The 15,368-nt window shown below is 38.9% G+C and overlaps 1 non-coding gene across 1 annotated transcript; it reads left to right on the forward strand.

Moving 5' to 3' along the window:
* The first annotated feature begins 14,526 nt into the window (after window positions 1-14,526).
* LOC143364025 (U6 spliceosomal RNA) lies at window positions 14,527-14,629 on the forward strand. Its single transcript, XR_013083963.1, has one exon. It is a non-coding gene; the product is annotated as a U6 spliceosomal RNA (small nuclear RNA).
* The last annotated feature ends 739 nt before the right edge of the window (window positions 14,630-15,368 follow it).

Here is a 15,368-nt window from a genome sequence, read left to right on the forward strand (position 1 = left end):
ATGAGGCTGCTCCGACCGTCGGTCGACGCCGAAACACAATTATTATACACTCTAAATGTACAATTGAAATAATAACGCTTGTAACGCTTTCGTTTAATGCTTCTAGATGACTACACGAAGGCCAGAAACAAGGCAAAGGCCGCAGAGGAGACGAGCGATCTGCAATCGGAGGCAGAGTCACCATCGGAGAGAAGAAAGAGGCCAGCGTTTACATTAGAAGACAGTACCTCCTCTGACGAGGCAGCAGTTTTCTACCCTGGTCCAGATTTGAAAAAACAGAGGAACATAGGTATGTAAATTCAAAAGAAAGCACTCTATAAAACATTATATATTACATTCATAGTTATAAATCATTCTGGTTCTGTAATTAGTATATCTTTTTAATCAAAATATATTTTCTTTTCAGCCGCTTGTTCGCACTCTGTTGGCGAGGAATCGCAGGGAGAGGGACAAGAGGATGAGATACATTCCGATAAGCAGTGTAGTATTGGTAAGTTAAGAAAAATATTTTAGAGATAAATAAGTTCACTTTAAAACATATAATATCTAACAAACAATTAATAGGAGAGCAAACGGAAAATAATTGCTGCAAGGGGTGCCAAAAAAGAGATGGGATGTTAAAAACACTAATACTGCAGAACCATTTGACGAGAGTTCTGCTCACAAAAGTATTAGCAGAGATGCGTGCGCTGAAGGAGATAACACAAATCAATAACGCAGGAGGATCACGCAGCGTGTCGTTTCTGAACAAATTCCCGAATTTAAAATTCCCGCTAAAATCGTTAGAAGAGGTTAGAATTGGTTGAAGAAATTCTAAGCAATCCGGAGGAATTTGATTATGGAGTAAGTACAATTTACAGATGTAATAAATAAACTAAAAGTAATTGATCTTTCATTTCCAATTTGCTTTTTTATAGTTGAGTCCCTTTTTCTCTAGATCATTTACTATTTATACTCCCAGTTCCATTATCACAGGATTATGATCTGAGCTTAGTTCGTGTAAAACCAGCATTTCGGAGATGTCTCGTATGTTTTTGTTTATGGCAATGTCTATTGTGGATGGTGGTTGTCCATTAGTGGGATAGTGTGTGTGTTCATTGGGGAAGAGTATGCCGCTATTATTGTTTGCAATGTAATTATATATTTTTCTTCCACTGCTATTCAGATTTGTATTGTTCCAAGCTGGGTGTCTTGCATTAAGGTCTCCAATTATTAGAACTTTGTTCCCTGTTTTCAGTAGATCATCAATCTCTTTTATTTTAAAGTGGTTCGAGGGGTTATTATATGCTCCTATTATGTATGAAATTGTACGAAACGACTTTGCTCTCTTCGAAATGTTAGAAGAATGAATTTTCTGAAATAAAAGAATCTTTTATAAAAAAATTGCAATTGGTTGGAACCGAATTTTTAAAATTTTGCTATGCAAGTAATTTTCATTTTCTGTGTGTTTTCTCTCGTACAAAAGAACTTTTAGTATTTTCCCCGCAATTCTTTCGAAATTTCTTTTTCCCTTCGCGTAGTAAACTAATTCATCCAGAAAAATCTTACGGTTCGGTATGACGAACTGACTCTTTAGTAATTGAAAGAGCGTCTAAAGGAGTAATTTAATTATAATTTATCAAAGCGTAATTCGGTTCGCGATGATATCGGAAATACTCGAAAACTTTTGATAGCCGAAAAGATTATTCCTAATCGTGGGATGTTTTCCCGATATCGGAGCCCGGACTATGCCCCGAAAGAAATTCCGATAGTTATTATTCAATCAAACTTGCCGCAGATTTTTTCATTACAGATTTATTATTTTAGAATAGAATAGATTTATAGATTTTTTTTCCGTCTAACCGTTCAATCTATTTCGGTGCATAGTGTAATGGAATGCCCACTGCGTTGGAATTGCAAAATAAAAATTCGCCGAGATAAATTACAGCGGTTTTGCAACGGCCTGGTAGCTATATTATATTTTACAGGGAACACAGTTTTTAATTGAAGCAATTATATTCATCCTTAGACAGCTACATGTTATATAACTCCTCCATTTTGCAATTTTACGTAAAAACAAAAATATGAGAATAAAGCTAAAATGTTGCTTAATATTCTCTAAAAGAATGTCTTTTGTTTACAGTATCTTTGTACGCGAGAGAAAAATGTTAGATTCACTCGATTTTATGAGGTCTACAAGGTTGCATATACCCTTAAGTTAAAGAGAACTATTTTAGTGAGATTGATGGCAACAGTAATAGAGAACCAACACTTTGCATACTCACACCCGCGGTGAATAGGTCAGTGCTGATTACTGGCTGCAACTTTGTTAACCGTTGAGTGACTTAAACGCAGGTGCTCTGTCATCGAATCAACTCAAGTGCAACCTACATTGCCGATGGTCAACTAAAAATCGTTAAAATTGCTGCACAGAATACAAGACTGTTTGTAAATATTATATCAAGGACAAGTTATAAGTAGTTTGCAGCAAAAGACGAACACCTCGAGGGCCTGTCTCCATCTTTTACAACTGATAATCAGAAGCTACGGCAGCCGCGTGGCCTAGATGCATTTGTTATTCCGTCTTCGCTACATTGTACGGACTTGATGCTCACCTATAACACGCGCTAATAACCATAATTTAAACTTTACCTACTCATTTTTTCCATAAACGGATAAAACCCGGAGTGTGGTGATTGCTTTAGAAGTGACATCATTTGAAACATTATTTCAAATAAAATATTAGTTTATTTTATAATTATTTCAGATAATTGTGAAATTATTTTCCAAAATTATATCAGAAACATTTGAAACATTATTTCCAATAACATAATTAGTTATATATCATTTATTGTTCCCCTCAGGGTTACAATTCCCATTGCATCTCCTTCCTTTCCCCGCTCTTATCCTAACCTTAGCCTAACTTACCAATTACCTTACCACGCAAAACCGCACACAGCTTTATACACAAGCGAGAGAGAGAGAGAGAGAGAGAGAGAGAGAGAGAGAGATATCTTGTCGACTTTCCATAAAATAGGATAAAAGTAACAATATAAAAATAAAATAACCAACGCCAGAAATACAATAACTTAACCTACAATAAGTTACATTATGTAACAAAAAACAACAATTAAATATCAAAAGCTTATCACAGAAAAAATAATAATACACAGCATACCTGTCTTTTCTCTCTCTCTCTCTCTCCCACACACACCTCCGCCCCCTTCCCAAACCTCATGGACCCCCTCTTCCACTCATATTCTCCCACCATTCGTCCACCTTCCTCAACCATTCCTCCCCTTCCCCCTCGATCCGAGCACTACCCCATCAACCCCTGCCATCCTCTTCCATCATCCCCTCCCATACACATTTCCCATACGTGTTCAATAACATAATTAGTTTATCTAATAATTGTTTGAGATAATTGTGAAATTATTTTTCAAAATTATATCTGGTGCCCAGATTGTCGCGTTTGAGTATACTTTATACCGACACTCTTGTGACATATTTGAAATAAAGAAATATAAATTGTTACGTATGGAGACGTTCTCCACGTTTATTTCGATTAGAATTTCTAATCTCTTTTCTGAGAACGAAAAGCGTCCCAACAGGCCCCTTTTATTAACGAAAGATACTGTATGCCTTCTTTATACCAAAATCTCTAAACACTCCCTTCTGGCATCCGTTAATCAATATACTGATAGGAAATAGCCCGGATAACCTTCATTAACCCCTTTCAACGAAAATCTAACTGAGGCCTGCTTTTCATTAGAAGTGACAAAAAATGTGACTGTGACCCTACGCGATATCAAATCTTAAACAGAGTACCCCTTTCATTTTCAAGGTATATAAACCCATTCGTTTTCATCCTCTTCGGTTAGTCGAGAAGCGGTTCAGTTGAGATTCAGAAACGGTTCCGTAACGTTATAGTAATCGTGCAGTCACGTTACAGAGTCAAGTCTAGTGAGATCGGGTTAAAGTCCCTTTCGAATCAATTCATAACCTTATAGATTCCGTTAGTTCGGTATATATTCTATTTGGCATTCAACAATCGCCATCTAACCCCGCATTGCCAGTGCGTCAACGCCGTGCAACATAGGTAAACAATTCCTCTAATTGTACATTTATTATATTCATTCGCGACACAAACAACAACACTTGTAGTAATTTCAATTCAGAATAAATTGTCTTGTTTGTTAACTCGCGTACCCTTAATTATTGCCTAAAATCCTAGTATAATAATTGAACGTTCCCACACGATACAATCTAACCGCTCGGATTGTATCAATTAAATTATATAGAAGTTACGAGGCTTACTAATACTTAAATTCGATTCAACGAAGATTTCTCCAACCTAGTGGCTCCTCGATTTCGCATTGAGTGCGTCCACGAAATTATACCATCCTAGGCGGATCCCCGATTTCGCATTGGGTTCTTCCGCATCCTAGCAGCTCCCTGATTTCGCATCAGGTGCGTCCGCGCTCTTATACAACCTCCTTTCGTATCGGGTTCGCCGCGTGTTCCCTAGTGACTCCTCGATTTCGCATCGGGTGCGTGCGCGAAGTTTCATCCTCCTAGTAGCTCCTCGATTTCGCATCGGGTGCGTCTGCGTTTGACACCAACCTCCCAGAGGTTCCCTGATTTCGCATCAGGTGCGTCCTCGACGTCAACTATCCTAGCGGCTCCTCGATTTCGCATCGGGTGCGTCCGCGTACCTAACTAACAATTGAAACCATATTCCTGGGGTAAAAATCCCCTCGCCGGCCTCTCGCGCTGCTCATAGCCCTGGCTCGTAACAAAATATTGAAATAATATAATACTTGAAATTGCTAATGTCTCAAATGAATCAATACTATTTTTATTTGCAAACAGCAATATGGAAATAAAGGTGGGAAATAAATTATTTCGAATAGCTATTTCTTCTTTTAACTAAAATTTTTCCAGGTCTGCCTAAGGATCAGTATAGTGAGCTCAAAGTTTCGGGACGAATAACAGTGAAAAGAAAAATCATTAGCTTATGGCAGATGTGGAAAAATGGAAGTGTCTTGATTCGAGAATTTCTGTTTCCCAAGGGCTTTGGTACAGTGATCCCAAAATTTGGGAATGAGTACCAATGGTAAAATCATTAGCTTACGAAAACTGTGTTATTTTATATTTACGGACACTAGGTTGTTCGAATTGGGCAGGAAACGGCAGTAATCGGACACTTTCGAAAAGACGATAACACTCATTGGGCTTCAATTTTTTCGAGACTTTAAATTAGTTTCTTAGCTGATGTAAACAATTTTTTTGAAAAATTTATGTCAACCGCGGAGAAAATTTGTTGTCACATTTTTTAATTTTGCACATCATGGGTGAAGCTGAACCCAAAGAAGGTACTCTGGCCCTCAATGTCAGCCGAAGGGTAGCATTGAGGGGTGTCGACGACCCGGCGAGGAGGGGGTAACTCGGTAGAGTGAGGAAAAGGGCTCAAGACCGCTGTTATTTTCAGTTATAATGGGGTGAGCACCGTTCCGGTTAGCTACGTACACGGTAAACTGTCGTCGGCAGTTCCTCTATTTCATCGGAGTTTCGTATTTCCCCGGGGCGCGTTGCCGCCGGACATTCGAGTGGGCGGTTTGTAACGAAAGCCATCTTAAACGAACATGATGAACTACCCTTGCCACCCGAAGTGTGCGTGGTGAGAGGGAGACGAACCGCGACGACGGCCGAGTCCTCAATACAAACAAAGTTCGGCAGTCGCTAATTTGCTGTGTGTGCGTGCCGATGCACAGCGGCACCGAACAGCTGATTGCTCGAACACTGAGAAAAGAAATAAATGTCAATGTAGCTTCCAAGGCTTGAAAATTTTTATTTTGCATAAAGATCACTGAGCAACAGTTCCTTTAATTTTTCTAAATCGACGATGTCAAAAGATGTGTGCATAAACGTTCGGAAGAATATATGTAATATTAACAATCCCAGAATTATAAAAATTAAAATAAGAAAATTGGATTTACACTGAACGACTTTCGAGCCCTTCACGCGTCGTTCAAATTGTGAATGCGTGCACCTACGTATCTGCAACAGCACTGATAATAATAATTCGATAATTTTCTTCTCCGTTTCTCCTCTTTTTGATGGGAACGAATCGGTGTATTGGTCCGGTGCAGTTAGGTGGACTTTAGGTTAGGTTAGGTGGTCTTTGTTCGCTGAAAATACGTCGACGGAAATTGCCGTATTTCCCGCGTCTTCTTCCCGAAGCGCGTAGTTCGGCGAATATTTATAGTGCTCGGGCGCATCAGGATGGCTGAATTATTTGTCGCAGTCGGGCTTTTTCCTTCCGTTCGACCGTTCTGTCAATTGAGCTGGTGACGCTTGAGCAGCGTCCGGAGAACATTTTTTAATTAAACTTGCTAATGGGGACCAGCACATGGCTGAGGAAGACACGTTATTTAAAATCCTTTAACGACCCCCAGTACGAGGTAACCGATGCGTCAAGCACAATACCCGTCGCGCATCCTTGCAACGAAGCCCTTGAGAACCACCATTTTGCGGGTCACTGGTCGAACCAGACTGGAACGCTTTTTGAGGTTTTTTAAGATGGTAATGGCAGAAAATATTGCAGGGTCAACTGCTCGTATGGAAAACTTGAATATATACGAATCTCTCTTTTTGGGATGTTATAAACAAATTTGCAGAGCTCCTTTCGCATCAATCTGCAATTCCAGACTGGTAAAGTTGACTAGACTAACTTCAGCTTCGACAAACTGATGGATTCAGTACAGTTCACAACTGGGTTACGAATTACCGCGAATTAAATTGTAATTAAGAGCCGAGGGTAGTCACGTGACTTTTTCAGAGTCATCAGATCGGTAACTGCTGTACAATTTCTGTTCACAGCCTTCAGTCACTGACTTCAGATCCGTCTTGGTATTGATCCGACGGGTCTTAAATCTGTGACTAAACTTGTCACATTTTTTGCTCTGTATTATCGATATCATGAATTCTGACGGCGGAAACGTGCTTCAAGTTTTTCGCTTTATTTCGCAGAGAATCAGGACAAAATATAGCTCAATTTGTAGCCGGTGATATTTTTCCTAGCGCGCGCTACTCTCGACTTTTTGGCCTACTACTAATGCTTATATTAATATTACCAAATATCTGCATAATCTCGTCAGCTCACGAGCAGCGCGCGCTAGACTGAACCTTCCTCTTTCAAAGAAGCGCTTTCCCAGCGAAAAATATTCTCATATAAGGACGAAAAGTTGAGGCACGTAAAACCATTTTTCGCCTATTTTTGTCGGTAATGTGGTCACTGTACCTTATCGCGAATCTGCGGAGTCTTGGCTCTTAAATGCAATGTAGTTTGGCGAGCAAGCAGAGGTACTTGAATTCCCTTAACGAAGGAGAGAGGAAGAAAGAGAGAAAGAGAAAGAGTAATTCGAATAAAACACAAGGAAAGGGAGAAATGTCATTCCACTATTTCAATTACGAGATGGTAAGACCAAATTGGCGTATCTGTTACAATTTATCTTTGAGCCATTATACTGGCGACGGTCTGCGCGCACAGAGGAAATCGAAGGTACATTTCCGGGACAAAGGGCATCAGCTATTTCGTTGAAGGGTTCGAGAACGAGGTCGTTGCGTTAAGAACGGAAAAACTGCATAGAACAAAGCGAAATGGCACTCGTCGCAACAACTCAATTTTCACGGGACATTATGCAACACGCGTCAAAGGAAAAGTCGGGTAAGCGGTTGACAAAGGGACGAATAAATCCGCCTTGATCTTGGAGGCGTTTATGCGTGACTTTAGATAGCCGTGTTAGGGAGCATAAGAACGCGGTTAGGATCTTTTCCAGCTGAACGAGCCGCAATCACGCTCTTAGGATCTCTCGTGTCCGAGCACGTGTCCTGTGCGAACTTCTCGCGTCTTCGATGTCGAAAGTTTTCCATTTCCCGAGGGTTCGCGGGGATATAATTTAACTGCGATTGCTTGACAGTGTGGTTACATAGCTGGTTGTGGAAGAGAAAGTTGTTACCTCGGGATAACGAAAATGGCGATATTCCTAGTAGGCAAATAATAAAATAAAATTTATTAAAATTTAGAACCAGCGAGGTTCTCAGGCAGTCGTTATTACATTTTTTGTCCATCGATTTTAAATAGAACACGCGCCATTTTGTTCCAACGCGAACTCCTTTTGGAAGATTTTTACTGCAACAGGAATTTAATCCCGTTAAATTAATGCGAATCGTCAATCCATAGCCTACGGCTTATCTGGAATATCAGTATAACGAGCAACGACGTGAGCGCATATTTCGTTCTAGCCAATTGTATTTGCCAATAAACATCGACGGTATATTAATTACATGTTCGTCATGCATTCGAACGATTTGTTAGCATTTCTCCATATGAAAGTTTGGGATGATCAAAAGCAGGGCCCGCTCCAGCGGTTTCGAAGCCTCGGGCAAAAAAACAAATTGCAAACTTACAGCCAAAATTGCGCCCCTAAATTTTGGCGCCCCGGGCAAGTGCCCGGGTTGTCCCGCCCACCCCCCCCCCCCCTAAAGCGGGCCCAGGCAATAGTCATTACGAGGTTACAATCGGTTTGTAGAAATGGAAATTAAGAAACGGAATGAAGTGCGTTCAGCATCCCTGATATGTGGAAAATTCGATCCGCGGATATTGAAGCGCGTTTCCGGTTCGACTACCGTTCGCAATGTCTCTTTCTCTGTAATCGTGACTGATTAAACAAACTTTATTACACGTTTATGGCCTGCCGGCTAATTTCACTCGCAGTCTATCCGTGCAGAGCCGGACAGAGGGTCTTGCTGATCGATTCGCGGATATTAAAATGCGAGACCATGAACGATGCTTTTCATCCCTCAGCAGCCAGTACTTACAAGCTTGTGGACGAGCGCAATTAAGAGATTGCTGTTCCTTGGGACCGTATTGAATTTACTGTAATTAAATTGTGAACCTTTACACATTTATAGTGTGAGAAGATCTTCGAAAATTTCTAAAATTCAGAGTAAATTGATTGGACCTTGCAACATGAAGTTGGCATCATGACTTTGTCAGCGCTTGCGGCCATTTTGTTGTACGTTTGATGAATTAGTCTGCGCTGACCTGCCGAGCGGTATTGACGCGTCGTTAGCGGAAATGAAATAATTATGTAATTATGTAATTTGTCACAGACTTATCCACTAACGACACGTCAATACCTAACAGGTCATCACAGCAACCACTGACATAGTCATGTTGCCAAATTTAGAAAACTAATAAGACATTAAAAATATTGGTATGTTCGCGTTAATTCGCACACTGCTGTATTTTAGTCATCTACAAGTCTAGTTACAAGTCAGCGAAAAAATTGGACAACAAATGACCAGAGTGTTGTAAAATCACGATTTTATATACTTGAATAAAACTAAAATGTCCGTTTATTGACAAGTCGCATCGATAGAATGCAGATAGAATTTTTCTTGTGCAGAGTTCTCGCCGGTCCGCAAACTTACAAATCAATTAATCCGATCTCGGTGGAATCGACTAATTGTCTCATCAGCCTCTGTTGCTTGTATAAAGTGCATAACGAGCGATCATTCAATTTCCCAGTGGACGAGACTCGCCCCTCTCGGTTTCGCAGTTTCATAACTATTGTTTCCCGGGCGGGCTTTGTCAATTTCGCGCGCCGCTGGGTGAACCCATGTCTGTTAACTTTGAATGAACATCATTTTATCTCTGTTCATCTTCCCTTTTCTCTTTCTAGTATTTTGTAATACAAAGTGATTTCTCTATATATGTCGCCAAGGCCTGCATGATACTTGACGCTGGCAAGACCTGTCACATATATCGAGAATTCACTGTATTACGATTTTATCTCTGTCGTTAACTTGGACTAACACGTCGGTCACATGCTAGTGACGTGATATTTCTTTATCGAACTTCAAAATCAATTTTTATTACCACCTATAATTTTCTTTCGATGTAAGACGATTGGTCGGGACTTTCGAAATTTTTAGGTGCATCGCCTGAAACGTTTGCTTTTACTGTGGTTATTATTGCATTTTATTTTGACGGCGAAAATGTGACCGGGTCTGAATGGCTCTCAAGTGGCTTTCAAGAGAATGCAGTGACGCACGAACGAACACCAAATTTTCATTCCACGCTGGAACATTTCTACAGAGAGAAAATCGTGTTATTCCCGTCAACACCGCGTAGCTGCTGAGTGAGAGAAATCAATTCCGTGTTTTGACAGCAGGTTCTTCAGCAACTCAATTGCTTTATTTTATATCGTTATTTAAGTACCAGACGCATGAATACCCATTCGAGTGTTTTGTTTTGATAAACGTATCGTAAACATATTGAAATATATTTATTGAACGATCTTCCGTGAATGCGTTTGCGCAGTCTGTCGACGCTCGTGAATTATACAATTTTTAATCTTTAGGCCTCTAGTTCCAGTGTCTATTCACGCGCTTTTTAGACAAATGAAGATTTGAGAACATTGTTTAGACTCGTTTCAACGGGTCCCGCCGTTTTAGTGTTATTTTACGTAATTTTTAAACAGATCGATATTTGGGAACGTTTAAGGGATTAAATTGACCATTAAAAAATATTCTTCTTGACAATTTTCGTGTAGAACGAATTGCTTCCGCTAACTCTTGAAATGAAGTAGCACACGGGAGCCCAGGTTCCAATTTCAAGAATGCAAAAATTTTGCAGGAAGTTAAAATTGCCTGTCGATCCATCTCGATCACGATTTCTGGGTCACAGGTGATGCATTCCGAATTTCGCATTTACCGTGGCATGTTTCCCGCTGATCGATTAAAATTATTCGATGTGCCCATTCCCCGTTTCTTCGAAATAGTCAGGATTCCTTACGCCAACCCACCCCCGTTGGTGATCACGCGAGCAGCGTGTATGTACGTTGCTTCTTTCTTCTCGTCGTTCATACACCCGAGGGCTGTCTTCTATTCATTTCCGCCACCATTTTGTTCGTTCGATCGTTGTTAATTTTGTCCGGCTTGTTTCCGGACGACTACACGGTGAATCAAAAAGAGAATTTAATTCGCGTCGGAACGTACAGGGGTGCGGACCCCTTTGTTTGTCCTCTCCCTATTGATCGTATCAATTCAGCCTCCGAGGACACGTGTCGCCCTTCGATTTTTGACCAGCGCCCGCTGGCATGTTTTTGCCTATCATTTGTCGGCGTACTTCGTGTCTCATCTTTTTAATCCGGCCCTTGATTCAGAGTAGACGTTTATTAACTGGACAAAATCGATTCCTGACCGTTTTGTTGCAAAAAATTATTTCGATAATATCTTATTAAATATATTAGATTTAGAACATATGAAAGTCTGGTTTAGGTAATTTGCATATTTTCTGTTCTTTTTTGAGGATTTTGATTTCTTACAATAGAATGTTCTACCTAAAAATCTGAATTAATTACAGTATGTGTATCTAGGTTTTCTAGATACAAATACTAATACTAATAAAAGAAATTAGAAATTAAGAAATTAAGAAATACTACTCTTTTCCGTTTTATGGCATAACTACCCTCCCGGTTAAGATATAGGATTAAAATTTTGCACATGATCTTTCTTGACGCCCTATCCAGCGGCCCATTACCTTTTGAATCAGACCTGAGAAAAATTTCAAGAAAAAATATTTAAAATGCTATTTTAAATAGTATAATTTAATGTGGTTCAAATAAAATACTACTTTTAATAGAACGAAAAATTTCGGCAAATAAAATATTTTTATTTTGATAACCAGATACACAGAATAATTTACTGTTTTACTTCAAATATGTATTCCAAATATTTCCTTACAATGAAAATAAGTTGAGCAAATAGATAATATTATAAATTATAATTTTTAACATAAGATACTATAATAGTTAACATAGTATTTGTTGTAGGTGAATTACGAATATGTTCATGTAACATGTTAATAAACAGACGACAATGTCGCAGTAATCAACTATTTGAAATACTATTTTACACACTCCTTAAAATAAGTCTCACTTTTTCAATATGTTCCAAATAAAACACTATTTTTAAATAGTACTTCAAAAACTTCTTCTTATAAATAAAATAATTTATTTGCATGATTATACGCGTGAAAAAGGTCGGCGAATGGAAAGGAGAGAGAAGCAGAGAGCTGAAGTCCCTTCTTCTCTTTGAATTACTATCCTTCTCTGCGTTCGGGATATTACAAAGAATGTAGCAGCTCTGCTAGAACTGTCGGGTTGCAGACCAGACGACAGGCCTTATCGATCTCCGGCAACGTTCAGCCCGCGATTCCACTCTGCCGGCTCGGTGTGTAAAGTGCTCTGCGCCGCAACAAGTAAATATCTAGCGATACATGACACGCGACTGGGATTTCAAGCATTCCAACAAGCTGCAGCACAATCAAGGGAAAGCCGACACGACGCGGCGCACAGTGGTGCCAAATTGCCAAAAAGCGGCAAAAAATCTGTAAAAACGAAACTATCCAACGAATTTGTTTGAAAATTTGTGGAGAGATTGCCACAGGTCTAACGCTTAATTGGGAAAATGATTTTTGGAAACAGTTGTTGAACTGATTCTTTAATACAGGCTAATCGGAAATCTTTGTTTTCTGCTCATTTTTTATTTATGGAAGCAAACAATAAATCCTTTAATAGATTTTGGTCTGGAACTAATCGTTTTGGCAAGGTGTAATATTGATCTAACTTTGTGCAAAAAATCATGAGACCCTTCGAGACCCTTTCGCCACAATTTAAGTTTAAATATCAACTTTCTGAATTTCCAAGAGTGAATTTTCCGGACGTTACGATTATTTGATGTTCCAGGTGAAATTTTTTAGGAATATTTCTAAATAATAAAGAAAAATGAGAAGTGCATACGATTTATTAATTTTTTATGTATAAGAAAATATTTAATAACAATTTTTTTTATCTGACAAATTATTTTTACAGCGTTCATTGGAGCACTACCACAAAATACCTGTTGCATTTTTGCGACAGTTGTCCAGTGAACGAAAACTTTGTTTATTTAACATAAAAAATTGTTATTAAATATCTTTTTATATGTATGAATGTCACATTTTTTTTCTCATCCGATATGTAACCCTTAAAAATTTCACCTGAAACATCGAATAATCATGACTTCCGTGCGATTCATTCTTGGAAATTCCGAAAGTTGATATTTGAACTTAAATTGCCGCGAAAGCATCTCGAAGTATCTCGTGATTTTTTGCACAAAGCTAGATCAATATTATAACTTGCCAAAACGATTAGTTCCGGATCGAAGCTTTCCAAAGGATTTTTTGTATTCCGCCATAAATAAAAAATGAGCGTAACACAAAGGGGCTTCAGGTTAGTCCATATTACTTAATGTTAAACAACTTTTTTTGGAAAATTTTTTTTGCCAATTAATAGTTGAAGCCATTTGCAATAACCCATATGATTTGTAGACCCCTAAGTATTCAATTATAGACGGAATAATTACAAAACTTTCGCACTGAAAACTGATGAATTCCCAGGAGCGAGGAAATGGTTATTTACCATGCGTATATCTCCGTAAAAAATTTTTTTTCAAAAATCTGACTTTGGCACACCATGCACGCACTGTTAGGCTATACAGAAATAATTTTTTTTTATAAAAATCGAAAATTTATAAAATGGACTTTTTGCCGCCTTGGCACCACTGTGCGCCGTTTGTCCCGGGTTTTTCTCCCGTCGAACGGGCCGAAAATCAGGGCAACGTGACACCGTATAAATTCGTTATTTAATACTAAGATAAAGCTACGAATGACGTGTTTCAGCAAGAGACTCGAAGATGGCCGCTTCTTTTGTTGACGTGCCCATCCTGCTGTGCTCCCTCCTGGGTCTGCTCGTAAATGGGTTCAACCAGCTCGTGATCCTGTACATACATAAAGAGGTAAATATTTAAAAAATAGAAAACTCCCTACAGATAATATATACCTATTACTATAAGGACTGCCTATTACAGTGAAATCTCGTTGTTTGTCAGTCCGCCGTTTTTACTGACAAGTTACGAAATCGGAGGTTCTCGCCGAGCGTCCCATTTGAACTACACAGGGAACGCTGGAAACCGTCGTACCCTCTTCAAGTCATAAGAAACCTATAACTTGAAAACGCTACTGACGTGAAAACGGCGAAAACAGCAAAGGTCAAGAGCCGTCGTCGCCGAGAAGTGTGCCACACATTGTCGGCTATATCGGTGTGAGACCAGAAGACTAATCGAATCCAGTTACAAAACTTCTTTATTTGTCATTATTTTTTTTATGAAACTTTTACCAACATATTTACCAACATGTTTCTGATTAAAACTAAACCAAATATGATATAATTCCGATGATATATACTTGTGTAATGGACGATGAAATATGTAGGACGATTGTGTTGTGTCTTGACATGTTCTATGCCTTTAGTATAATTTCGTGGTTAGATCGTGCATAACTCACAGACGCTAATCGTCCGTTCACTGCACCAGATATCCGGTGGGACATATCAAACGCCCTGGTTGGAAATTATGGAGGTTGTGTCTGACATGTAATTGCTTCGACAGCACATATACTAAATTTGGAACGATACAGAGAAGATTAGCATGGCCCCTGCGCAAGGATAACACGCAAAATCGTGAAGCGTTCTGTGCTGTTGAGTACTCGCGTGATCCAGGCACACACCCTTTACACAAAAAGTGGAAAAATTGCCATTTTTCACGATTTTCGTCTTAAAATCGCATTTTTAATCGTTTATAACTCGTAAACGAATAAGTCAATACCGGTGAAATTTTCAGCATGGACATAATTTATTCGAGCGAATCAAATACATTCTTTAAATTTTCAATACAGGCTCAGATAAAAGAGCCTGAAAAAACCAACTTTTACTATTTCTTTTGCGATTCCGACCAATTCAAATTTTTTCAAAAATGTTTTACACCTCGTCTAATAAACTAATCCTTCTAACTTCTCAATAAAATTCAAGTCATTTGATCTAATTTTTAGAAAGGTATATTGCTTGAAATAGTGTTGACTCAGTTTTGCTCGTTACTGTAAGTAAGAAGTGGCCGCACAATGCACAGATAGATGGATAGATAGATTATAATAGTTAGATACGTTATAATAGATAGATACATTATAATAGATAGATAGATTATTACTGTTTTTTTTTCCCCGCGGGGAACAGAATTGCAGTCAATCACAGTCCCAGCAGACAGAGGCAGTGAACGTCCGGTGGTTCGACCGCCAACGAATAAACCTTCAGATGAAGAATTATTATGAATTATCATGGACAACCGATGATGTCGCACGAGGAGAAGTAAAAATAGGATTAGGATATATGTTAAAAATTGTACGCAATAAGGTAGCACGAGAAACGACTCCAACTTTTCTTCCT

The sequence above is a fragment of the Halictus rubicundus genome, unplaced genomic scaffold (assembly GCF_050948215.1).
Source record: "Halictus rubicundus isolate RS-2024b unplaced genomic scaffold, iyHalRubi1_principal scaffold0214, whole genome shotgun sequence".
Taxonomy (NCBI): Eukaryota; Metazoa; Arthropoda; class Insecta; order Hymenoptera; family Halictidae; genus Halictus; species Halictus rubicundus.